Source organism: Grampus griseus (genome assembly GCF_964374135.1).
Source record: "Grampus griseus genome assembly, chromosome: 7".
Taxonomy (NCBI): Eukaryota; Metazoa; Chordata; class Mammalia; order Artiodactyla; family Delphinidae; genus Grampus; species Grampus griseus.
Window position 1 is genome coordinate 86,570,652 of NC_139001.1, and position 25,481 is coordinate 86,596,132.

At 37.2% G+C, this 25,481-nt stretch overlaps 1 protein-coding gene across 1 annotated transcript in view; it reads right to left on the reverse strand.

Annotated features, from left to right (window-relative positions):
• The window catches only part of ARHGAP15 (Rho GTPase activating protein 15), a 621,892-nt gene extending 597,988 nt beyond the window's left edge, over nt 1-23,904 (reverse strand). The window contains exon 1 of the mRNA XM_082658330.1: nt 23,818-23,904. The gene's annotated coding sequence lies outside the window, so the exon portion shown is untranslated. The remainder of the gene's footprint in view (nt 1-23,817) is intronic.
• Nucleotides 23,905-25,481: the final 1,577 nt, after the last annotated feature.

Here is a 25,481-nt window from a genome sequence, read left to right on the forward strand (position 1 = left end):
GCAGGTAGCATTTGTGACTAGGGATAGGATATTAGCATTGCATTCTAGTAAAGGGTGCCTCTTGGAGTTGTGGGACGTGATGGCCCTGCCAGGGTGCTCTAGTTTTTGAGTCTTTATGAAAGAAGGTTCTAGGGGAATAAACTCCAATATAAAGTCTTCCCAACCCTGAGTCAAAAGAAACCCTCAAGGGTTTCTGCGCGCCCAACGCAGGGGGCCTGGGTTCGATCCCTGGTCAGGGAACTAGATCCCACATGCCGCAACTAAGAGTTTGTACGCCTCAACTAAAGATCCTGCATGCTGCAACTAAAAGATCTCCCATGCCGCAACTAAGACCCGGGCAGCTAAATAAATAAATAAATATTTTTTAAAAAAAGAGAGAAACCCTCAAACCCCAGGGTCCATCATAACTTGCTCCCAGCATCAGGGAGTGAATATAATTCCAGGAACATAAGTATCAATTTCAGAATATACTCAGAAAGGCAATGAAGAGCTCTAATCTGTGAGTCTTTCTGAGTTATTATTCCAAGAATATACACAGGGTTTTGAAATCATATTCTGTTGTTCCACCTGTATTTTCATTTCTCATTGACCCTTAACTTTCTAGATTTGGTAGAGGACTTGTAAAATCAATAATACTTTTGTATGCTTATTTCTATGCAACTTCGTAACATGAAACATTTTGTTAACTATAAGTCATATTAAGTTTCATGTGATCTACATGCTTATTCCGTATTTCTCTTGTTCTTTCATAACATATCATCTAATCATCATCATCATTGTTACCAAATTCTATTAGAAAAAACATCGATGACGTATGCATTTATATTCTTACAGGAGGCACATAGAAGCATGGTGAATGACTAATGACAACACATTCGTTCATTTTGCATGTGTTTAAAATATCCATTTGATTTTTACAAAACTCTCCAAATAAATATCCCTGAGTTAGAAGTTGAAATGTAAATCACTTAAGACTGGCTTCACAATTTCTGTAGACTTCCTGATTTTGTATGTACCAAGAGAACAGCAAGAATAGCTTGTGATGTTACACTAGTTCCACTTTCAATACTGTTTTAAAAACAGGAAACAGTGATGAGAATGCACTTCATAAGAGCCACACAAACTTTGGCTCTGCTCAACAGACTTGGCTCAGTGATATTCTGGGCCTGATTCTCCCACTCACACTGCAAATACCCAAACAGGAATGAATGTGATATTTCATCTAATCATAAATTTCAAAGCGGCTCTGTCAATTATTTGTTGCACTCTGTTAATTACACTAAGGCTCAGCAGCTTGCCCTTTTGAGGTAGAAAGTGTATTTTTGACATCTTTTTCCCACCAGCAACATTAAAATAAAAATATATTAAGAATTATTTGAGTTAGTAGAAACTGAATAGGCACTATGATATTATCTACATGCTACAGAGCAGAGAAAATTGAAGTTCAAGGATACAGACTCTTCCCCAAGGTGCCACAACCTGTTCAAAGTAGTCCCAGGACAGAGCTCAAGTCCTGCATCTCCAAACATCCTTGCTTTAGTCATAGTCAAGTGGCAACTGTGTCTGGAAAAACAAGGTAACAAGAATTCCAAAGGAAATCTGACAGAGATCAGGTAGATAAAATGATCAAAGTGCATCCATATTAAGTATAGATCATGTAAGTCTTTCTATTTAATCATTTATAAATGTCCCCGTGCTTTCTGACAAAACAATAAAGACTGAATAAATATTTGCAGAATATAGAAATGGAAAACAAATATAGAACCTAGGTAATGCCAGAGTACATAGCTTAGGAAAGCATTATCAGTAGGAATGTCTTTGACCTAATTTAGTTCTTATTTTAAAAAGAATATGTATAACTTGCTCTGCCCAGTGGTTCTAAGGGCCAGTGAACGATGGATATTTCATAAGTTAGAGGCTGCAAAGAAGCAATGCTTTTCATACCTTTTGAGGACAACATTAAAGTATACTTGGAAAATCATACAAAATTTCCAAAAATATGAACAATACCATATTTCCATTTCAGATAACCCTTTTCTTTATTTCTTATTTTTAAAAAATGACTGCATTTTTGACCACCTTGCAACTTAGCAGGGCTCTGTGTTCTAACAATAGAGAACATCTCCCTGGATTTTCAGCTTTCTTCAGGTGCTTAACATTTTTTTCTCTGAATAGAAGGACTCTCTTGCCTGACATGGATTCTCACTAAAGACTTTGTGAGGAGAACTGTCTCAGAGATAAGCACTGAGTGTGCCCCAGTGTTTTCCCATTCCATGGGTCTTAGCCTGGGTTTTCACTGTGTGGCAGTGAGCTGTCTGGTCACCACCAAGGTCCTCTCTGCCTTAACACACACGAACCCTCTGTGGCAATATGACCCCATTCCCTTTCCGGAATGTGTAAGATGAGTTGCTTCTCCAGGTCTAGTAAGAGTGTGTGGAAACTCCACAGATGAATATGATATCAGAAACTCATTTCTGTCCCCTGGAAAGGTCTTCTACTCATCTGTGGTAGAGCACGGTCTGTTTGTTCCCCTGTGGAAATGACTTGTGGCAGTGGTAGCTCCAGTAACGTGTGGCACAACCTCTGTGCTACACTTGCCTGACAGGTCAGTAATTAACTTGCATTGCAATTGTTTGCCGTCTCCACCAGAGCATCCATTTACCAAAATAACATTTTAATTTCACTTTCTTCCCGGTTCACTCTCCTTTTCTTTTTTCCCTGTGGCTTCTACATCTCTATTAAGTCTAATTTCCCAGACCACTTTCAGAAGCGGAGAGAGTACAATAAAATTCAGTTTCAAAAATGTCAAATATAATGAGAAAGGATGATCACAGTAAAGGAATTTGACCATAGCCACCCCATTGGGTAACACTGTCTTTGACTTTGGCAGGTATTATATATAGGAAATGTGATAATAAGGCTTTGCATTTAGTTAACATATATCAGGAAGTCTGGGTGATAGACTGCATTTACTGACAAAGTCTGGCAGATCATCTGCATGGACAAATTGTAATACAGTTATTGTCATTGCATATGGGTATCCTAAATGGTAAAAATGACAAGTAAAGTATAAAATATGTTTTAAGTAGAATAAGTACTGACCAAAACTGTGTGGTAGGCCACCTTGGTATCTTGTTGCTACCTCTCATCCCCTGAGCACCTTAGCCCATTAGTCTCCAACCTACTGGGAGCAAAGCAACTGGTTTTATATTTCAAATAATTATTGAGCCTCTACCCTGAGAAACTGACTTGCTAGGTCCCACAGTTTCTACAAAAATTGTTAAGAATTCTGGGGTAGAGTTAGACATAAGCATGCTTGCTTACAATGAAGTCTGATAAGAGTGCAATGGAGAATGGGACTGAGGGCAATTTCCAGGTGAAGGTGACATTGAACTTGATGTTGTATGATAAACAGGATCCAAAAGGCAGAGAAGGGATATCAAGGGCAGTGCAAGCTGAGATCACAAGATTTCAGGAAAAGCAAAGTGAACATCCACAACAAATGACAGAGTGGGGGTGGCTAGTTGGGAAACCTAGGGAGAGATAGTTGATTAGGGCCGGATTAGGAGAAACTTGCAGCTCTATTAAAAAAAGTGGGCTCTTGGGTGGCACAGTGGTTGAGAATCTGCCTGCCAGTGCAGGGGACATGGGTTTGATCCCTGGTCCGGGGAGATCCCACATGCCGTGGAGCAACTAAGCCCGTGCTCCACAACTACTGAGCCTGCGCTCTAGAGCCCATGAGCAACAACTACTGAGCCTGTGCTCTACGGCCCGTGTGCTGCAACTACTGAGCCCACATGCTGCAACTACTGAAGCCCGCGTGCCTAGAGCCTGCGCTCCTCAACAAGCCACCGCAATGAGAAGCCCGCGCACTACACGAAGAGTAGCCCCTGCTCACCGCAACTAGAGAAAGCCCACATGCAGCAAGAAAGACCCAACACAGCCAAAAAATAAAAAATAAAATAAAATAAATAAATTCTAAAATAAAATCTTAAAAAAAAAAAGGGGCTCTTATAGATCCCTGGAAATGTTGATGCCTTTGTTTAAGGCATAATCCCATTCCAAAAGACTTGGTGGAAAGGACCCAGAATGGATCTCCAGCCACTGAGGCTGCACAATGAACAGGAGCATTCTCATGGGATGCTTCTTAATTAACTTTAAATTAGAATAAATATCACAGCATCTATTTGTAAACACTAATCTTATGAAAAGAGCACCCCATGACTTGGGGGAAAAACTTCAGGAACCTCACTTTGAACTTCCAGGTACATGTTTAATGCTTCTTGTTACCAATCAAATGAAGAGAAAGGTAAAGGCTTCACCGGAATGACAAAATGAAGCATTTACGGAAGGGAGGTCTAAGGGTACAATTACATCTTATTAAGGGCATAAAAGAAAATAAAGTTAAGATTAGTGAAACTGCTTCTGAATTTCCCTCTGGTGATCAGGTAAGCAGTAAAAAATAGAAAAGCAAATAGGAACAAAATGCCTGCATTATTGTAATTATGTTCAGGCAGCATAAGAAATTTTATGAAATGGCAATCTCCTTAGATACACAGGAAAACCATAAGGGGCATAAGTAGTGCAATCTCTTCTCTGTTTCCTCTGTCAGTTTTGAACTAATATAGCAAGAAATGCTGAGCCATTTTCCGCCTCTTGCATACAAGTATCAATTAAGGGAAAACAGGGTGACTATCTTAGGGCACTGGATGATGAAATGTCACTTAAGGAGAAAACATCAGCTGTAGAAGAAGTTGTTCGGCAGCCACAGAATTAAAAAACACTGGCAAAACAAGCAGTCTCACCCTCTGGGACGGGGCTCATTCTCTGATCTTTGTTGGAAGAGTATCAAGTGCACAAATATACATTTCAACTTGCGATTGCTTGTTTCCTCCAATTTCATGTTCTATAGTATTTATTTCCTAAAGTACATGACTCAGTTGCAAAGCCCTTTTACCAAGCAGATTAAATCTAATCACACATTGATTGCAATACACCAGGTTCCCTCCATCTCCATCTTGGCCTGCCCAAGTTAAAATATGAGGAAGCTGCATATTGCGTAGTGTTTGACAGTAATTAACGGGAGTCAGTAACTGACAGTAGGAAAATGTGGATGACATTTGTTTTATTTAGCAAATTTGTTATTGTATCCAATTAGTCTTTCCCTAATGCTCATGTCTTCAAACTCTGAATTGACTGAATTGTATTTCAGTGCCAAAGGGACCTGTCTGAGAATGGGACAGTAATATAGTCCACTGTGGTGACAATGACAGCACCATTAAGATAAAACATTTCAGCATATCTTTTAAAATGCATTTAAAAATTGGTTTCTCTCTTGCTCAATTATATATGCATAAAATACATTTTAAATAGTTTTTGTGTTTATGTGTATGTATACGATTGTGTTTGCATATAAGTTCAATGAATTGTCACAAACTGAATGCACGCTCCTGTAACCACACCCAAATCAAGAAACTCAACATCATCAGCACTCCAGAAGCCCTCTGAAGCTCCCTTCCGGTCACTACCCTCCTCACCCCACCAAGGATAATCAACATTCTGTCTTCTTAGTTTTGCCTACTTTTGATCTTTATATAAAAGGAAACTTAGAGTATATACTTTTTAATTGCTGGGCTTATTTTACTCAAATTTTCATTTGTGTAGCTGATTGCTGTGTGATATTCTTTGGAAGCACCTGTGCAAAACTTTTGCTAATTCTTCTATTAGGGTGTTTGTGCTTTTCTTACTGATTTGTAGGAGTTGTTTTTATATTCTGGATACAAGTTTCCTTTTAATATATATGTTGCAATAATGATCCTTTTTTTCATTTGTAAGTTGCTTTTTACTCTCTTACTGTAATATGTTCATTAGTAGAGGTTCTTAGCTTTAATATATCCAATTTATCATTTATCTCCTTTTACAATTAGTGTTTTGTCCTCTTAAGAAATTCTTGCCTAATCCAAAGCTACAAAGACTATTCATATATTTTCCTCTAAAGAGTTTTGTTATTTAAACTTTTTTAAAAAAGATTTATTTATTTGTTTTATATTTATTTTTGGCTGCATTGGGTCTTTGTTGCTGTGCGTGGGTTTTCTCTAGTTGTGGCAAGCGGGGGCTACTCTTCGCTGCAGTGCGCAGGCTTCTCATTGCGGTGGCTTCTCTTGTTGCGGAGCACGGGCTCTAGGTGCGCAGGATTCAGTAGGTGCAGCATGTGGGCTCAATGTGGCTCGCGGGCTCTAGAAAGCAGGCTCAGTAGTTGTGGTACACGGGCTTAGTTACTCCATGGCATGTGGGATCTTCCCAGACCAGGGCTCGAACCCATGTCCCCTGCATTGGCAGGCAGATTCTTAACCACTGCGCCATCAGGGAAGTCCCTAAACTTTTTTCTAGAACTGTGATCCTTCTGGAAATAATTGTGTTTGGTGTGAGGCAGGAAAACGTTCTTTCTATATAAAGAATTCATATATATGTGTGTGTGTGTGTGTGTGTATTTTTTTTAATTAGAAGGACTTGTCATCTCTCGTGATTTATCTAGGTGAAAAAGGACCAGGATCTGGCCCTCCATCTGGAGTGAACAGATAACTGGAGAGCTTTCCTACCCACAAATATTGACAGTAGGTGCGGTTTTGTCTAATAATTACATAAATATCTGGTTACAGTGTTGGTAAATACTGGCAACTGGGTATCCAAGTTGAATAGAAAGATTTATCTAACAGGTGGGAAGAAACAACCATTCTGAGAGGAGCGATACTCAGAAGTTCAGATTTGCAGATTGTTATCAACCAGGAGGTTTGTTACTGTCAGAGTTCTCAACACTGGGTATTTGTTCAGAGCTAGCTCAGTTACCCACATGGGAGACTCTCAGTAGAGAGGTAGGACTTTCATCCTAGCAAGAGAATGAGGCAATGAATGACCAGGTTTCCAATAGAGGAAGTTGTGGTCAGGGACAAAACAAATGCCTAATGAGGAAGGACTCGCTGAGGCACTGGGACTTGTAAATAAGGGGGCAACACACTTGATTTGTGTATCACAAGTGCAGACTAAAAGCCATAATCACTTGTTATAATTTATTATTGAACTCACAGAACTCCATTTCACTGGAATTAGTTAAAAATCACCTGCATTAAGCTAAGATTTCTCCTGGGAGTTAGGGTCACAAATAACTCAACTTCAGTTGAAAATGAAAAGGTATCTCTAGAAGTGAGGAAGAAGACAGCTATAGAGCAATGATTCTCAAGGGTCAGTGTGAGTAGCTTCATAAACATGCAGATTTAACTGCACCTTCCCAAGATATTTCCATTCAGCAAGACTGAGGAGGAGCCTGAGAAAGGACATGTTTGGCCATCACCCTTGGTGATTCAAATGCACACTGAACTTTGATGAGAAACAAGTCTATAGAATTATATAAAGTTATTTTTTATTTCATATCTGCATTGTCCTAAAAATGTTACCAATTACTACAGTGTCTTATTTTTAAAGCCCATTGATACTAGGTTCATATTTGTTAATATTTTTGCTCTAATTAAGTTTTCTGGAAGTAAATCTCACTTTGGAATATGTTGGTGGTTTGGGGGAGTGGTGTGGATCGCAGTTGAGAACAGTGAGGAGAGAAGTGAGCAGGTAGCTAAGTAGGTAGTATAAAAATTGACACACAGACACATAGGTACGTGAAAGTAATACTATGAGTATCCTATTTGAGATTAATTAAAATATGATGTTTAGCTATCCAGAACATACATCCAGTCCTAACTATTGCTGCAAAATGAATTATTTTACATAAATGAAAAACCCAGTAGTATCATACCACAAACGATCTAGGTCTATTGCAGAACTTTCAGCAAGTTGTTTTTTTTGGTTTGTTTGTTTTTTTAATGTTTATATCATGAACATAGTAAGTGTGAGTAAAACAATGTCAATTTGAACACTTGGAAAACTGTTCTCTTGCTTGTTAAATATCAAAGGGTGTTTAGTGTGAGAACAAAACAGATTCCACAAAATATTGTTGTTTTCAAATTTAATCTGAAATTTTGTGGAAGTGAGGCTTTCTTTCATGAAGCCAAGAATGTCAAAATAGCAAAAAAAATATTTAGCAGTCCACATTATTTAAATTAAAAGTTTTTGACTGAGTTTTTCCAATCCTAGTCTTTGAAGATACTTCAATATGTTCTGTATATTATACATCTTAAATTGTGTCCTTTCTAGACTGGTTAACTAAAGGCTCTTATGATGCTATAGTCTCTTAAAGAGCTTCAGCTGTATTATTAGGAACCTCAACCCAGGGTTTGTTTGGGGGATATTTTCCCACTTAAATAAGTCCTGTTTTGCTTCTCTCTCCTCAAAGTAGAGTTCAGAGGCCTCTCCCCAGGAGGTAGGAGGTAGAGATGGTTATATGCATTATCGAACTAGGTTCCAGTTAATTGAGTGTTACTGTAATTTGAAGTAATGTAGCTAAATTTCTATCTTAATTTAGGCTCCTCATAAAGCAAACTATAGGATTTTGTCTTGGACACATTGAAGTAAAAAAGGAATTCATAAATGTTAGAGTTTTTAAATGTCTATCAGGATTACCTTTTTAATTAAAAAATTATTGAACAGTAATTCTTTTTCTGTCTGTCCTCCCACATCATTTATATCCATTGTCATGACCACTTCTGGAACTTATAATCATCTATTAATAGATAACACATATGATAAAATGGGTTATACAACCACACTTGGGCTACATTTCCTCATTCTATGCACTGTGAATTTCACACATGTATGTGTGTGTATGCATGTGTGCACATATGTTTAAATTGTTGTTACTATTATTATCACCATTTAAGACATACTAAACTCTCTTTTATTTCCCCTACAATAATTCATCCTTTAAAAGTGTAGATGTTCCGGTCAGAATCCAATATCTTGTGATTTTGTGAAAATCAGGGAAACTAAGGATTACTATACTTGCTATTATTTAGAAAAGTTAACCTTTTGGAGACATATCTTAATGTTTAAAAAAATGCTTTGAAGAGGGTTGGTAGCAGAAGAGTTTGTTCTTCCAAGTAAGGAAACTGAGCCTAGTCGTGAAAGGCAGACAAACAAAACAAGGACCTAAATGAAAAAGTTGCAGATAAATGGAGGTTTTTCATAAAGCAATGTGCTAGTCAGTCTCTAAACACTTATTACGATTTATTGTGTGTACAGAAGTTAGTTGGAGGATTCTAGTTCTCTCTAATCATTACACCCTGCTCCTGTTTTCTTCGGAACAGCTATAAATTCAAGAAGAGGTGGAAAACCGGCAGACTGCCAACCAAATTCAACCCACAGACATATGTTGTTGGGCCTGAACAATGTTTTGGAGTGTTTTGAATCAGTTTCCAATTGAAACATGAGAATTTTTACTTTTTAAAAAAAATGTATATCTGTGTGTCTTCTCTCGAAAAATGATGAGATGTGAAAAACTGCTCAAGGTATGCATGGTAACTGTCAGGTGGAGGTGGGCAGCTTCAACATCTTGTAAATAGGACAAGTTCTCTCTGATTCAGACTTTCTCTCCCTTCCCCCTTGATTTGCATAGAAAACTTGACTGATCTGGGAATATCCGTGACTGTGACCCCAGATGTCAATCACCTCTAGGAGTTTTGCTCCTCTGATTTGAGGGTTGAGCAGAGTTTCTGCTGCATATTAAATTAATATCATTTTCAATATCTTATTATTTTAAAATCCAAGCTGGTAGGATTGAAAATGGAGAACAAAACTGAGACTGAATTTGTACTTCTGCTTTAGCAAGAGGTTCACTGGAGATTAACATTATTTCATTTATTTGTACAATTTTTTCAACATGATCTGACATTACCAAGAGTAGGATATTGTGCTGTGCTCTTTGCTATTGCTAAGCAAGTTCCCATTTCCCCCTCTCTGCTCTGACCTCCTTTACTGTTCCTATTATATTTTGGCAGATAATCATATCCTGACTTCTTTTGTTCTCTGTTATCTATTTGAGTTGAGTGTCCCTTCTGCCAAATTGTAGGATCCTTAAAGTCAGATGCTGTATTTTTTCAGTGTTGTTGCTCTGCATCGTACCAAGAACATTACGGATATTTGGTGCCTGTCTGAAATCCTCTGCCTCTAATTCTGCCAGTACTATGAGCATTTCCAACAAGTTCAGGTTTGCCACCATATTAGAATGGTCCTGATTCTCAGTCCCAAGTGTTACTGGATTCTCATGCTTCTTTCCTACTTTTCCACATCAAAAGCTGCCAAATGGACCTGGGATACAGTGCATGATGGTTAGGGGAAGTCAGAACATCCACTGCATCTCAACTTGCTCCCATCCCTGACTCAAGACATACTCCCTAACCATCTGCCATACTGACTAGTCTCTGGTTTTCCTTTCAAGCTGATTTCCCACCCTGAAACTATGGCCCACTTGTTAATCCACTTTCTTAGAGCCAGACTTCTAACCTAAAGCCCTCTGGCCTGTAGGATGCAGTTAATTCTCCAGGGACAGCACCACAGCCACTTATCTCCCTAGCATTCTGTCAGTCACTTCCTACTGCCACACCTTGCTGTCATTTAATGGATATCCTAATACCAAGTGCTTTCAGGATTAGGACCGAGATTGGTGTATTCAGTCAACCTCCATACATGGAATCCTGAGCAGGTTTCCTCAGGGGGAGAACAAAACAGAATAAAAACAGAAAAAGACTTTGCTAACTGGATAAGCACTTTGGACATCCCAACATCTTATTTTTTTCCTCAGAATCATTTTGCTAGGACCCCCATGCCTCATGAACAATCTGCATTAATACTTTATAACCGTAGGCAAAAATTAGGTATAATATAGAAGTGGGTGAAAAGAATTCTACTTTTTTTTTCTCTCTCCTGGTTTCTGTAGTTCTTCTTTGCTTCATTTTAATTTTAAGTCCAAGAGTCAATGGCTGCCTTTCACTTTTTAAACTGCTCTGTGTGATGAATATGAATTCTTCAAAATTAAAGGGTATTTTTGGTTAGGACACATCTTGAGCTGCTCAGAGGAAAATTTCCATATCAACCAAAAATTGGTAAACAAACAAGAAAAGAGTGAGTCTTCTTCCTTCTCCTCCACACAGCTGTATTGAGGAAATGAAACTAATAGCAAGAAATTGCTTTTGATGAGTTCCAAATCCTATCATAATACTTAGAATTGAAATAAATCAAAATTATCCTGGCATGATTTTTATATCATAATGAAGGGGAGAATGGTCATCATTTGATTCAAGACAACCTGATAAAACAATTACTACTATAACTACTATTCACGCTACATTTAACCCTTCTAAAACAATATTGTGAGACACAAACTAGGCAAAGTTCTTTATATACATTCTTTTTTTATCTTGTGAGGAAACTCCTCATTTTATAGATAAGGAAACTTGGGCTCAGAGAGATTAAGTAACTTGTACAATATAACATATACAATACCTAGCAAGTGGTGAAGCCCAAGATTGAACTTTGTTTTTTCTGACTTCCCAGGCAGTGCTCTTAATATCTTTACTATTTCTCACATGGGTCAGAATGGCCATCAAAAAATCTACAAACAATAAATACTGGAGAGGGTGTGGAGAAAAGGGAACCCTTCTACACTGTTGGTGGGGATAAATTGCTACAGCCACTATGGAGAACAGTATGGAGGGTCCTTAAAAAACTAAAAATAGAGCTACCATATGACCCAGCAATCCCACTCCTGGGCATATATCCAGAGAAAACCATAATTCAGAAGGATGCATGCACCCATTTTGATGTTCACTGCAGCACTATTTACAATAGCCAGGACATGGAAGCAACCTGAATGTCCATCAAAGAGGAATGGATAAAGGAGATGTGGTACATATACACAATGGAATATTACTCAGCCATAAAAAGGAACGAAATTGTGACATTTACAGAGACATGGATGACTTAGAGACTGTCATATAGAGTGAAGTAAGTCAGGAGGAGAAAAAACAAATATCGTATAATATTGCTTATATGTGGAATCTAGAAAAATGGTACAGATGAACTTATTTGCAAAGGAGAAATAAAGTCACAGATGTAGAGAACAAACTTATGGTTTCCAAAGGAGAAAGGGAGGGGTGGGACAAATTGGGAGATTGGGATTGAAATATATACACTACTACGTATAATACACAACTAATGAGAACATACTGTATAGCACAGGGAACTCTACTCAGTGATCTGTGGTGACCTAAATGGGAAGGAAATCTAAAAAAGAGTGGATATATGTATACGTATAATTGATTCACTTTGCTGTACAGCAGAAACTAATACAACATTGTAAAGCAACTATACTCCAAATTAAAAAAAAAATCTTCACTATCTCCACAAGAAATAAAAAACTTCTAGACCAGAATTTGGGAGAAATATGTTCTCAGCATGTCCTCAAACACTTCTATTTCTCCAAGCTTCCTTGTCTTCTACTAAATCTTCTGCTTTTACCACTAGCTTGCTAGAATAACCACATAAAATAATTATGCAAAATCACTTTTAAAACTCTAAATAGAATATAACTAGGTCATAAAAATTCTTACTTGTATTAATTAACTTGAACCCAACCATCACCATGAAGACATAAAATAAATATTAAATATGCAAACTAAAGAGGTAAGAGAAATGAGTATGAAAGTAAATAAGACCCCTTTGCCATAGTCTAGACAAGACTTAATGGATATCTAAATGAGTAACTATGACAATAAGTGAACACAGAAAGAAGGAAATGGATGCCCCTAACAATGACAGTTGATTGGATGTATGGACAGGAGTCCTTGGAGATACCAAGCTCACTTACTTAAGTGATTTGAAGAACAGAGATAGCTTAACTGAAGTTGGAAAGAGAATGGGGATTCTGTGGGGAGATTATAGGTTTAACATGAGACATATTCAGTTTGAACTTCTGATGGGACATCACGGAATAGGTTATCAAGTGACAATTGGAAGAAGGAACAATATTGGGAGAGAGACCAAAGCCAAAGATAAAAAATTAAGGACCATATTGATTAAATTTAAAATATAAGAGTGGATAAGAATGTCAAAGTAGTCTTGTGAGAAGAGGAGATGGCCTAAAGCTGTGCCATCCACTAGAAATAATTTGCCACACAAATAATTTAAAATTTTCTGGTAGCCATACTAGATGAGTAAAATGAAATAAGTGATTATATTAAAATAATGTATTTTAATAATGTATGTTATTTATCCCACTATGTCAAAATTTTAGCATATAATCAATGTAAAAATATTAAGGAGATATTTTATAACTTTTTTATTTGTACTGTTTTCAAAAACTGGTGTTTATTTTACACTCAGTTTAAACTAGCCACATTTCAAGTGCTAAATAACCATCTGTAGCTAGTTTCTACCATAATGGACAGCATGACTCTAAGAAGGAATCGGGAATCTAGGGGCAGAAAGGAGACACAGGGTCCAGAGAAGACAGAAGAAGTGAAATAGAAAAAGTACCTACAGTATGACAAAAACTAAGGCAAAAATGTTTTCTTCCTCACATATTTTATAACATCTCTACATAAGGATATATGTATATAGTGAAAAAGCAACAGGATTTCCACAGATGGCATAGTTTTAGATATCAAACAAAGCAGGATCCTTCTAGACCCTTTCAGACTACAGGGCCTCATGAATGAAGTCCAGTATCACTTAACTGCTGACACCTAACAGGATTAGAAATTATAGCATGGCATAGTGAAAATAACACAGATTTTGCATTACCCAAATCTGCCTACAAATCATAACCCACCAACCAAACAGCATTATAAATTTGGGCACTTACCCACTCAACCTAAGCTTCCTTATCTTTAAAATGGAGATACTAACTCTCTTCCATGATTTTTGTGGGATTCAAATACTATTAGGTATGCAAAACACCTGATACATAATACACATTGAATAAATCATAGCTCTGATGATTATTATTAATAATGCCACTCTAATAATTTATATTAATGAATGTCTCATGCTACTGTAAGCATCTAGACAAGAAGGGGATATTGTTTGCTTGGGGTAACACCATGGTACCTACCACAGTGCTGGAGGCACCACTGGGGTAATCAACACTCATTTTTCCTCCTACATTCTACTTCCTTTAGGAGAACCATCAAGGTATAAATAGAGGCTAAGACTACTTGATTTCCCAAATAAGATGAATATGGACTTCATTGCTCAGTTTCTATCCCTTAAAATTCTAATATGAAATTAACTGAAGTGGAAAGATAAATTAAAAAAAAATTTCCCCCGACTCAGCACTTAATTTCCTGAGCATTCTATTTTAAAAAGAAATCTCGTTTTGACTCTAAGCTTGTCATTACATCAGCAGAGACTAAAACAAAAAGTTCACTAAGTGTTTAGGAAATGAATCTAAAGTAAACAAAATTATTCAATTTTAATACCCTAGTTTTAGAAGAACAGCTTAAAATTTAAATGCTTAGAAGTAGCTGGTGTTCTCTACCAATTTATGCAATACGTTTTCAGATGCTTATTTGTTTTGAGTTTCAAAAAAGTGCCCCAGTATATAACGGATCCAGCATTCCATTCCAACCTTTCATCACTGCCAGGTTGCTCAAAATGAACCCATAAAGTGTCATTTGTTTGAAATACGTTTCTAGCTTCTCTTCCCCTAAACTTACCTTATTTTTTAGATCCAAGAGAAGTCACAAATCTCCAGAAGCCTTCCCTGACTCTACAGCCCCCAGTCAGCTTTTATATTATTTGTTCTTTCACTAATCAAATATTTATTGAGTGTTTATTATATGTCTACCATTGTTCTAGGTTCTAGGTATTCAGTAGTAAAAAGGCAAACAAGGTCAGTACTTTCATGGGCCATTCAGTTCAGGGTAAAGATAGCCACTAAAAAATGTAATAATGATTCCTCATATCCAAAATGCTATTTAAGCAAACAAAAGCAGAGTAATTACATAGAGGGCCTGACAAATCATGGAAAAAGACTGAATTAATTTAAAGTATAATAGAAAATCATTTGGAATGTTTTAGTTGGAGAATTGTATAATTTAAGTCTTAAGAAAGTCACTCTGGCTACTCTTTGGAGAATGACTATCATGTAAAAATTAGAATCAGGGAGATGAGTTAGAGGACTCTGCAGTAACAGCAGTAGAGGTGGTAAAAAGTGATTAAATTTGGGATATTCTGATACACATTTACCCCTTGCTTAATGTCTAATTCATTCTTGCTAAGATAAAATCAGTTAAATAAAAGCTCAAGATACCCAATCAACATTTATAAATATAAAAATGCATGAATAGATTTTAAAAATGGGTTTATGTAAGTAGTAACAACAATTTGAAAAAAAAGTACATAAAATATAAAAAGTATATTTATTAAATTTCCTATTTTTCTGTATCTTTTACGTCACCAATATTTTCAATGTTTATGAAAGTTACAGTTTTCTTGCTGTCAGAGCATACTTAATGATAAATTACAGCAAAAAAAAAAATTTAGGGCCAACAAACCAACTGGAATGTTCTACAAGTTGCTACTTCTTCAACCTTCTTGAGTTCATTCAAAAATTTTCAAATCAACATTGCTCCATATATTTTGTATGATTCTTCTCTAACTTGAAACTAGAAAGTGAATTAGTAATCATGGTTTATCTAAAATTGTGATGTCATCTAAATGTCATATATTGTAGTGTATTCATTTAGCAGGTTTTTTGAGGAAAATTCATTATACCAAGAAACAAAAAATAAAAAGAGTCATTAGTATAAAAAAAAAGATATAACTTTTCAAGAGCCAACATTTAGAAAAGTAAACAGGATTATGGGAGGTAAGTCAATTTTGCAGGCTCTGCTTATTGCTGATTAATTGGATGTGGTTTGGGGTAGGGAGTATGAGAGAAGGAGTGGAATTGGGGGTAATTCTTAATTTATTATCTTGAACAGAGATATGAATGATGGTGCCATTAAATGAGATAAATGAAAATAGGAGAGAAGCAGGTAGGGGTGGGTAAGTGGGGAGTAAATAAGAGCTTAGTTTTGAACATACTCATTTTGATGTCTCTTGAAACATTCAACTGGATGATAGGTAGGCAACTGCATTTACAGTTTTAGTGTTAAAAAACAAAAAGTTTTGGTCTTGAGGTCTAAATAGAATATAGATAGTGGTTAAGAATCCACCTGCCAATGCAGGGGACACGGGTTTGATCCCTGGTCCGGGGAGATCCCACATGCCGCGGAGAAACTAAGCCCGTGCTCCACAACTACTGAGCCTGTGCTCTAGAGCCTGTGAGCCACAGCTACTGAAGCCCGCACGCCTAGAACCCGTGCTCCACAACAAGAGAAGCCACCGAAATGAGAAGCCCGCGCACCACAACGAAGACCCAGCACAGATAAAAATAAATGAAAAATTTTTTTAAAAAAGAATATAGATAGTATTTAAAATCATGGCACTAAATAATAGCACCTAGGAATAAACTAAGAAGACGATAGCTAGGACCAGAAAGGTAGAAATCTGAAGATTGAGTACAGGACATTTTAACATTTAGAGGGCTGGATAATGAGGAAGAGTTAGCAAAGAGACAGAGAAGGAGCACTGAAATAGTTTGGAGAAAAACTGGGAGAATGAAATATAGAAGTTTAGTGAAGAGGGAGTTTCAAGAGAGAAGGAATGTTCAGTTGCATCAAATGCAACTCAGATATGGATAATATGAAGATGCATAAATAGCCATTGGATTTGGTAAAATGAAACCACTGAGACTCTGACATAGCATGTTCTCTAATATTTCTAAGGCCTTGCATTTATACTTATAAATTTATATTTAAATTCTTGTATTTGTGCACTAAGCTACCTAAGATGGTTTCACTGGCTAGTTAGCACACTGAGTCTCTGTAGCCCCAATAATTCTTAGCATAACACAGTGTACTTAGTTAGAGCTCAAAATTATTTATGGAATAATAAATATGGGATTTATGGAATTGAATAGGGCTGATGCCCATTGAAAGTGAAAAATCAACTTTAAAATTCACAGTTGTACTATATGTTTTTGACGAGGCCAATTTTTAAAATAAGATAGTCTGCATATTCTTTGGCATCCTCTAAATACTACCTCTTATCAAATGGACTTTCCTACCATTTCAAAGAAGATAGAATCCATGAAGCAAATATTCCTCACCTTCCTCTCCTCACTTCATCTTATCTGTATCCAGTTCACCTACATGCACACTCATTAAAGTGCTCTTCCTTCTGTTTCAGGTTAATTTATCTACTTGAGCTAGTGATTACACCCATCTGTCCTCGTATCCTCTGAGACATTGTTGGATGTCTGGATAGATTTTCTTTTTTTTTTTATTTTTATTTTTCATTCCTTTTCTCTTTTCCTTCACTTCAGTGTTCATGTTTCATCCTCTTTTAGCTACTGCTTATTTCAAGTTTTATTAAAAGAGTATTTTACATATGCTAGCCCCGATTCCTTATTTCCTTTAACATCTCATTCTAGGCTTGAACTTAACTAATGCTTTTGGTCCTTAATTATGCAGTTGAGAAAGGATACATTCTGTTATTAGGAAAAACAAATAGACCTTTACTCTTTTAAAAACAAGCCCAACCTCAATCATAATAACAGAAATATTACATAAAACTATATCAGGATACATTTTTCTACAGACTGGCAAAACCTGAAATGTTTGGTAACACAATCTGTTAGAAAAGCTATGGAGCTTCCACCAGCCCCCTCGTTAAGTGCTGATGGAAATTCAAAAAGTTACAACTAACGTGAAGGATAGTTTGGCAATAACTATCAAAATTATTTTATCTCTTGGTTTATAAATAAATAGTTTTAATAAATGAAATTTCTGGGATTTCATTCCATAGATATATTTTCAAATGTACACAATTATATTAAAACATTCTTTGTATTAGCAAAAAATTGAAAACACCCATGACTCTTTTAGACTGGTTAGATTAAGTATGCTATATCCACACAGTGGAACACTGTACAACTATAAACAAAGAGAGAGAGAGAGAGAATTAGACAGTTTCTTATTTTTATAATTAAAATATCTCTAAGATATTACTGAAAGAAAAAAAAGTGCAGAGGTGTATATAGTGAACTCCCTTTAATATAATAAAGAAATATATACACACACGTGCGTATATACATACATGCTTTTGCATAAAGAAACAATGAAGGATTTAAAAAAAAAACTGAAAAGTGGTTGCCTGCTGGGTTAAGGTGGGAGTAAACAGAGGTATATAGAAATAGGAATGTTAGAAAGACTTTCACTAAAATATTTTTATTTAGGTTTTGTTTGTTTTCAAACCATTTCACTGTATCACTTATTCTCAAATTAAAAACAACACAACAAAGCTCTGCAATATGAAAAAAAATCATTATAACCACAGCCTATATAAGAACCTCGAGGCACCTGGGGAGGTGCGCCAGTGACTTGTCTTAAAGGAATACCTCCCTTCATAGATGACCACCATTTCTCCAAATCACCCTAAAGAGTATGTCACCAATAGTGACATATATACAAGAAGTAAATAAATCCTGATGCTAGATAGCCCACCCAGATGCAAAACGTGGCCATCCTGCGATGGATTTCCCCTGCTCAACAACCCTGTTGGTACTTACAGCCCTTAGTCATGATCTGCTCAGCAGGTTCACCCTATTAGAATCTCAAACCATCTGCCCTGACCTCCTGCTAGTATACTTACAGCTAACAACAGGAGACAACTCACTCCGCCTGGGAAATTCTCTGATACTCCATGTTTGTCCCCTGACACATTCCCTTCCTGTCTTTTGGAATGTTTCTCAACTCCTCAGTTCTAGCTTTCTCTGGATACTATCACAGTAGTCCACCCCCCACTCCTTATCTACGGGGACACATTCCAAATGCCACGATGGATCTTGAAACCGCAGATAGCACCGACTCCTATATAGACTATGTTTTTCCCTATACATACATACCTATGGTAAAGTTTAATTTATAAATTAGGCACAGTAAAAGATTAACAACTAATAAAGAAATACAACAATTATAACAATATACCGTAATAAAAGTTATGTGGGGCTTCCCTGGTGGCGCAGTGGTTAAGAGTCCGCCTGCCGATGCAAGGGACACGGGTCCGTGCCCCGGTCAGGGAAGATCCCACATGCCGCGGAGTGGCTGGGCCCGTGAGCCATGGCTGCTGAGCCTGCGCGTCCGGAGCCTGTGCTCCGCAACGGGAGAGGCCACAACAGTGAAAGGCCCGCGTACAGCAATAAAAAATTAAAAAAATAAAAGTTATGTGAATGTTGTCTCTCTCTCACACACACACAATATCTTATTGTACAAATTCAATGCCGTTTTCATCTTAATTAAGCACTTACCACACACTGCAGCCATAACTTTTGCAGTTCGAGGTGCCACAACAAAACGGACAGAGATTTATTTTTCCTTCTTCACAATTTCACGGATGGAAAACTCAGGTTCGTCCGTACAGTACATCTGGGCAACCTCGGACTACGAATTTTTTTTCTGGCACCCTATCGCTTAGAGGAAGCACTGCAAGGATATGCCTTGGCATGTCCGATTGGCCGGAAGCACTACTCGCGCGTTGGAGCCACTATTAAGCGAATTAAAGGGGACGCAAACACCAGCACCGCGATACCTCAAACCTCAAACTCGCGAGAGCGACGATCTGATAAGCGGGAAGGCAGCTCAGTGCCTCACGGGGGAAACGCTGGACGCGAAGATGCCGGCCCGGAGCACGGCAGCGAGACTTCCTCACACTACCTCAGAAAGGTGAGTCATTTAAATCTCATGGATTATTTCTGGAATTTTCCCTTCAACATTTTCGGACGGTGGTTGACTGCAGGTAACTGAAACCGCAGAAAGCAAAACCCTGGAGAAGGGGGAACTACTGTACAAATATTTCTTCCAGAACTGCCCTGATTTCTCTGACTGGATATGATAAATGATATAACACCTGCAAAATTCTCTAGTTTATTGCCCGCCATATAACAGGAAGACAAAAATGTTTGATGAAATTCTGAATCCTAATAGAATATTTGTTATATCTTTTTATGGTACTTGATAAAAAGTTGTTGGCATTATAATTATTAATCTTGTACTTTTACTGGATTATAAGCTTTTAGAAGACAAGTATTGTGGGGCAGGGGTTTGTACATGGAGTAGCTGTTGAAAAATACTTTAAAATTCAGTTTAATTGAAACACTTGCTTCATTCAGACCTAAGCTTAAACTGACGCCGTCTTTCTGTCTGATTACAGAGGTTGGAAAATTTAAGTACTGGTTTTAAATGTGACCCGATGTGGCCGTGTGGTAGTTTTCTATGGCTGTATTACCTCTAAGACATAAAGTTGCTCTTCTTCTGGGGGAAGAATTTTAGTTCCTCAGTGTAGGGACCCCTCTTTTCAGCGGAGAGTCCAGGTGTTGCAGGGGCAGGTGGCTCATCAATGCAAGAGTGGGCCAGTGACCTTAGGCCTGGTCACGCAGGGTGAGGCAGTGATTGGTTCAGTATGGTTACGTGACCCACTTCAGTCCAATCAGATCTCAATCTGAGGTACCTTTGCTGTGGTGATGGGGGAAAGGCATTCTTTTGTACAAAGTTTGCTGAAAGGGTCAGAGGTAAACCTGAAGCCTTCTGGTCAACTTAGTGTGAGCTTCTACCAGAGACTGTTTATAGTGGAGTGAAAAAAAAGAGCTAAGGGATGAAGAAAATGATCTTGGTAAATCTGTGTGAGCTGCTGGATCCAGCCTGACTTTTCTTTCCTTGGATTTTCAGTTATACAAATCAGTGCCTCTCTCTATTGCCTAGGCTAACTTTAGCTTATTTTCTGTCATTTGCAAGCAAAGGAGTTTTGTCTACCGTAAGCTAAAATTTAGAATACTTATAAGTATATTTTATAGTTTAGTTATATAACATTTATCTTGCAGTACAAAAAATATGGTACCCAAAGTGCTAAATTCAGGATATTAAATGATTTTTAAAATACATATGTAGAACTTTTGATTATGTTAGATAGTTTCTAAGTGTATGGGAATACCAAAATAGTCTGAAGATGTGCAGTTAATTTTCATCCACTACAAGAAAGATGTATATTTCTTAAGGAATATCTTAGAGAAATGGACACATCTCTGTGATGGACCCTTCACATAAAACATACTCAGAAATTTTGTTTAAATGCCATAGACAAGACGAATCGTTAACAAAACACTCTTTCTCCCCCAAAATATTTTCCCCAAACTGTTTGTAATGGCATCAGTCTCCTCACTTGAGACTGAGGTCCTCAACAGTTAGCCGTTCCCTTGGATCCTGTCTGCTGAGAGAAGTTATTAAAATTCTACTGGGAGGAGGAAGGGAGGCCTGAATTACAGGTTACAAGAAACAAAGCTCTGGAGCCCTCTCTTGTGAGCATGGATTATTTTTATAAGATGCCCTAACTTCTGGAAAATAGGATGAGTACATTTTAAGAACAATGGGAGTGTGATGGAAGGAAAAGTGTAGGGTGTATTTCTCTAGGACCAAGGCTGGCAGACCTTAAGTCGGGGACAGAGTAGCCCACTCTGGGACAGAACACTTAAAAATAACAAGAGAAGGAATATCAAGGGGGGGAATGTCTCCTTTCTGAATTTTGCTGAATCCTGGCCCCAAGTGGAAAAGCATTTTTTTTTTTTTTTTTGCGGTACGCGGGCCTCTCACTGTTGTGGCCTCTCCCGTTGCGGAGCACAGGCTCTGGATGCGCAGGCTCAGCAGCCATGGCTCACGGGCCCAGCCGCTCTGCGGCATGTGGGATCTTCCCGGACCAGGGGAATGAACCCGTGTCCCCTGCATCGGCAGGCGGACTCTCAACCACTGCGTCACCAGGGAAGCCCCCTATTTTTTTTTTTAAAGACTTTCCAAATGAGATTCTCTGCATTGTTTTTATTTCATCAAAATTTGTTTCTTATTCGCTTAAAATACATAAAGATATAGTAACCTACTTATAATAACTCATTTGTAATTTACCCTCTTAAGATTTGGTCTTTACATCCCAGAGATAATGCATTAGTAGTTTTTACAAACAATTCTGAGAGCATCTTAGGTTACATGAATATCATCTCTACTTATTTCTCTTTATAAATCCATATTAAGTATGTTTAATTACTTCTTAATTTTATACATACTCCATAAAATATTTGTCTTTTAATTTAACAGTTTCTGCAGGAAACAATCATTTTACAAAGATTTGGCTTATAAAAATATTAAATTATTTAAAAAACTGTAGTGGACTTTTTTCAGTACCAAAGGCTTATGTGGATATTCATTCTTGCTAATATGTAAGTACTACATATGTTTATTCATGTGATGTTCTTTTATAATAAAATGAAATAAAGTAATAACATATCAACCAAAACTATCTGAATTATTAAGCTTCTGTAGATGCAGAGGTTCAGAACCACAGTATTGAAGATAGATTTAAATAATGCTTTCCATTGTGAGAAAATGCAGCAAATTGAAAAGCTAATCAGAATATCAAAGCAAATACATATTACCAAGGTTCTCTTACACTCTAACAATAAAAAATGTATTGAACATCAAGTCCTAATCTCTGTTTTTTCATGATCATTTGAATAGTCAACAAGTAGCTAGCTTCAGTATTGACAATTGAAGAGGTCTTAAAATGGAGTGTACTAGTATAACTAATAATTTCCTACCAAATTGACCACATCAAAAAACATTTATATGAGTGTTTCAATAGAAGACAATAAAAGAAAAGAAAATTGTTGCCACTTATCAATCCTGTAACCATTTTTTAATAATACAAAAAAATAGGTGTTGTGGGGCCCTCATGTCCCCCATCCAACAGCACAATAAAAATAATATTACGGAAGGGTGGATCGTATCTGGAGCTTTTATTAAAATTCCTTGAAAAATCTACAGTCAGATTTATTTTAGGTATTTGTCTCTGAGATGAGCAATACTTTTATATTTTTTGTACATATGTTACAGCACACAAAGACATTCTATAAAAGCAAGAAGTCACTATACAAGAAAAGTTCTTGTCAGTTAATGATTAACAAATCCTTTTAATTTCTGAGGTTATTGTTTTAGAAATCTCAAAGAAGGAAAATTATATAATTACCTAAATAACAGAAGTATATTTCTAATTTGCCTCTTTTCCCAGAAGTAACCCCCTGTGAAGTCATCTGTGACTTCTCCTTTAAACGTCAGTTTTGCTTATGAAATAGAAACTTGCCCTCATTTCACACTATATCTTAAATAAAATTTAGGAAAAAAATCAGATGTCATGATAGAGAAATTTCTTTGGCATTTTGAAAATTTCCTGCTTTTTAATAGCTATTTAATAAGCTGTAAATTTAATAAACTACACCTTTTAAGGGTTTCTAATGCTAACTTTACTACAACACTTTACAGTGGGTATCTTTCACACTGCATGCAATTCAGATGTTATTTCTAATTGTTACAAAATGCCTTTTTCTCTTTATTATCTGGATCATGAAGAGTGCATATTTTTATAAAGCAGTCAGTTAAAGATACAAAGTCCCAATTTTTAAAAGCACTTTCAAACTAAAACTATACCTTATTCTGTTTTTAATATTTTCATATAAAATCTTAGTATACGATCTTTTAAAGTACTTTAGAATTTAACTGTTGCAAATTTAAAAACAATATTCTTCTCTACACCAAAGGAAACAAACTGATGTTTCAATCACAAATGAAAACATCACAATTTTGTAGGAAACGTTTATACATTCCCACTGAAGCATAGGATACTCTGTCAAATATTTTCAAGGTTAAATTGCACGTTCTGTATGAGCTCACTTACCTTTCCTCAGTGCTGACTTGTTACTGAAACTGCCGTCAACTTCTGTTAATGACTCTTTTAGCAAAAACGGAAAACAGTAAAGTCAAGTCACATGTCGTAAAAGTAGGCCTAGGTTGGATGCTGCTTAATTTCAGTACTGGAGGAAAAAAAAAGGCGGGGTGGGGTGGGGTGGGGTGGGTGTGGAGTGAGCACAAAAACTTTTAAATAAACCACTTCCTGCGTAGATACAGTTAACCACACACATCACATCATTACTCGATTTGAAAAACTTGCCTTCTATAGTCAACGAGATTGTTATTTTTCAGTGTGATTTTCAGTTTTCAGACACTGCACATTTGTAAAGGTTTCATCAATTCTGATTTAATGGGGCAAAATGTATGGTTAAAAATTTAGCAGGGAGAGGGGCAGCCTGCTAAGCACCGGGGACACTTCCTCTTTCTCTGCCTTCTAGCAAGGGCTTTAAGCCTAAAGCCTGCTCTCCTCAGTCAGCTAGAGCATGTCCATATGCCTTCAGGAGGCTTTGCTTATTGGCTTGGGAAGCCAAGAGACCATCTCCATTCACAGAGCTGGTGCTTTTAACTCACAGAGGGCCCCACAAAGAGGTGCTCCATTACTAAGTTCATGAGGCTTTGGACAGCTTGCATTAGAACTTCAGAGAACACAGCCCAGGGCCCCGCTGCCACGTGGGGGAATGGAATGTGCTCATCCAGCACATACTGTGACATTTGCTCTAGGTGGCTCTCACACTTGTGTGTCCTCTCTCGCAGTTGCCTAAGGAGTTCTGATATGTGCTGAAGAGCTTTTGCTGTGGCTAAATGATTCTCTGTGTGGCCTGACTTAAGAAGGAAAATAAAGGCTCCAAGGGGTGTCATTTTTGTCATGCTGCGCTGTGCCCTTCTGTGTCAAACTTCCACCCGTCCAAGACACGTTTGGGGTGGGGTGGGGACTCAAAATAGCCGTAGGGTGTGCCTCTCTACTGAGCTATGGGCTCCAAGAAGTGAGCTCCTGGGCGTGCAAGCCTGGCTGGTTTTGTGAGACTGCAGGAGATTCACAAAAGGAAAATCTTCCCTTCCAAATATGTGAGAAAGTTAAATCACAATCTCTTGTCATACAAACCCATCAGACTAGAAATCTATGTAGTAGTTCTCAGTGGTGTGGAATGTTTTGGCACACATAAAGAAAAACTTTAAAAATATATGTGGTGTATATGGCCCAAGATATGCATGGCATGTCCCTGCAAATTAATCTAATTTCTCTAGGACTCTTCTTTCTAAAATCATATTTCAGATTCACCCTAGAACTCACTGTCAATTGTCATTCCAGCATACACCTTTTTAAGTTTTTAGAGCCCTGAAGGTTTGTACTCAATGTTCCTCCTTAACATTGAAGAGAAAATAGAAAGGACATGATAATGAAAGTGAGGAAACCAGATTTCAGGCTTCAGTTCTGACACTACTGTTTATTTAACCTTGGCCAAGTCGCTTAGGTTCTCTGAAATTAAGGTTATTTATCTATATAATGGAAACATACATATAAAAAATATCCATCTACCAGAATAAAATTGTTGGTTGGTACACTCAGCAGCTCCCCCAGTGAAATCTGAAACTGGCCCCCATATGATGAGGGCAAGAAGAGACCAAAGAAAGAGGCAGACCACTCCAGAT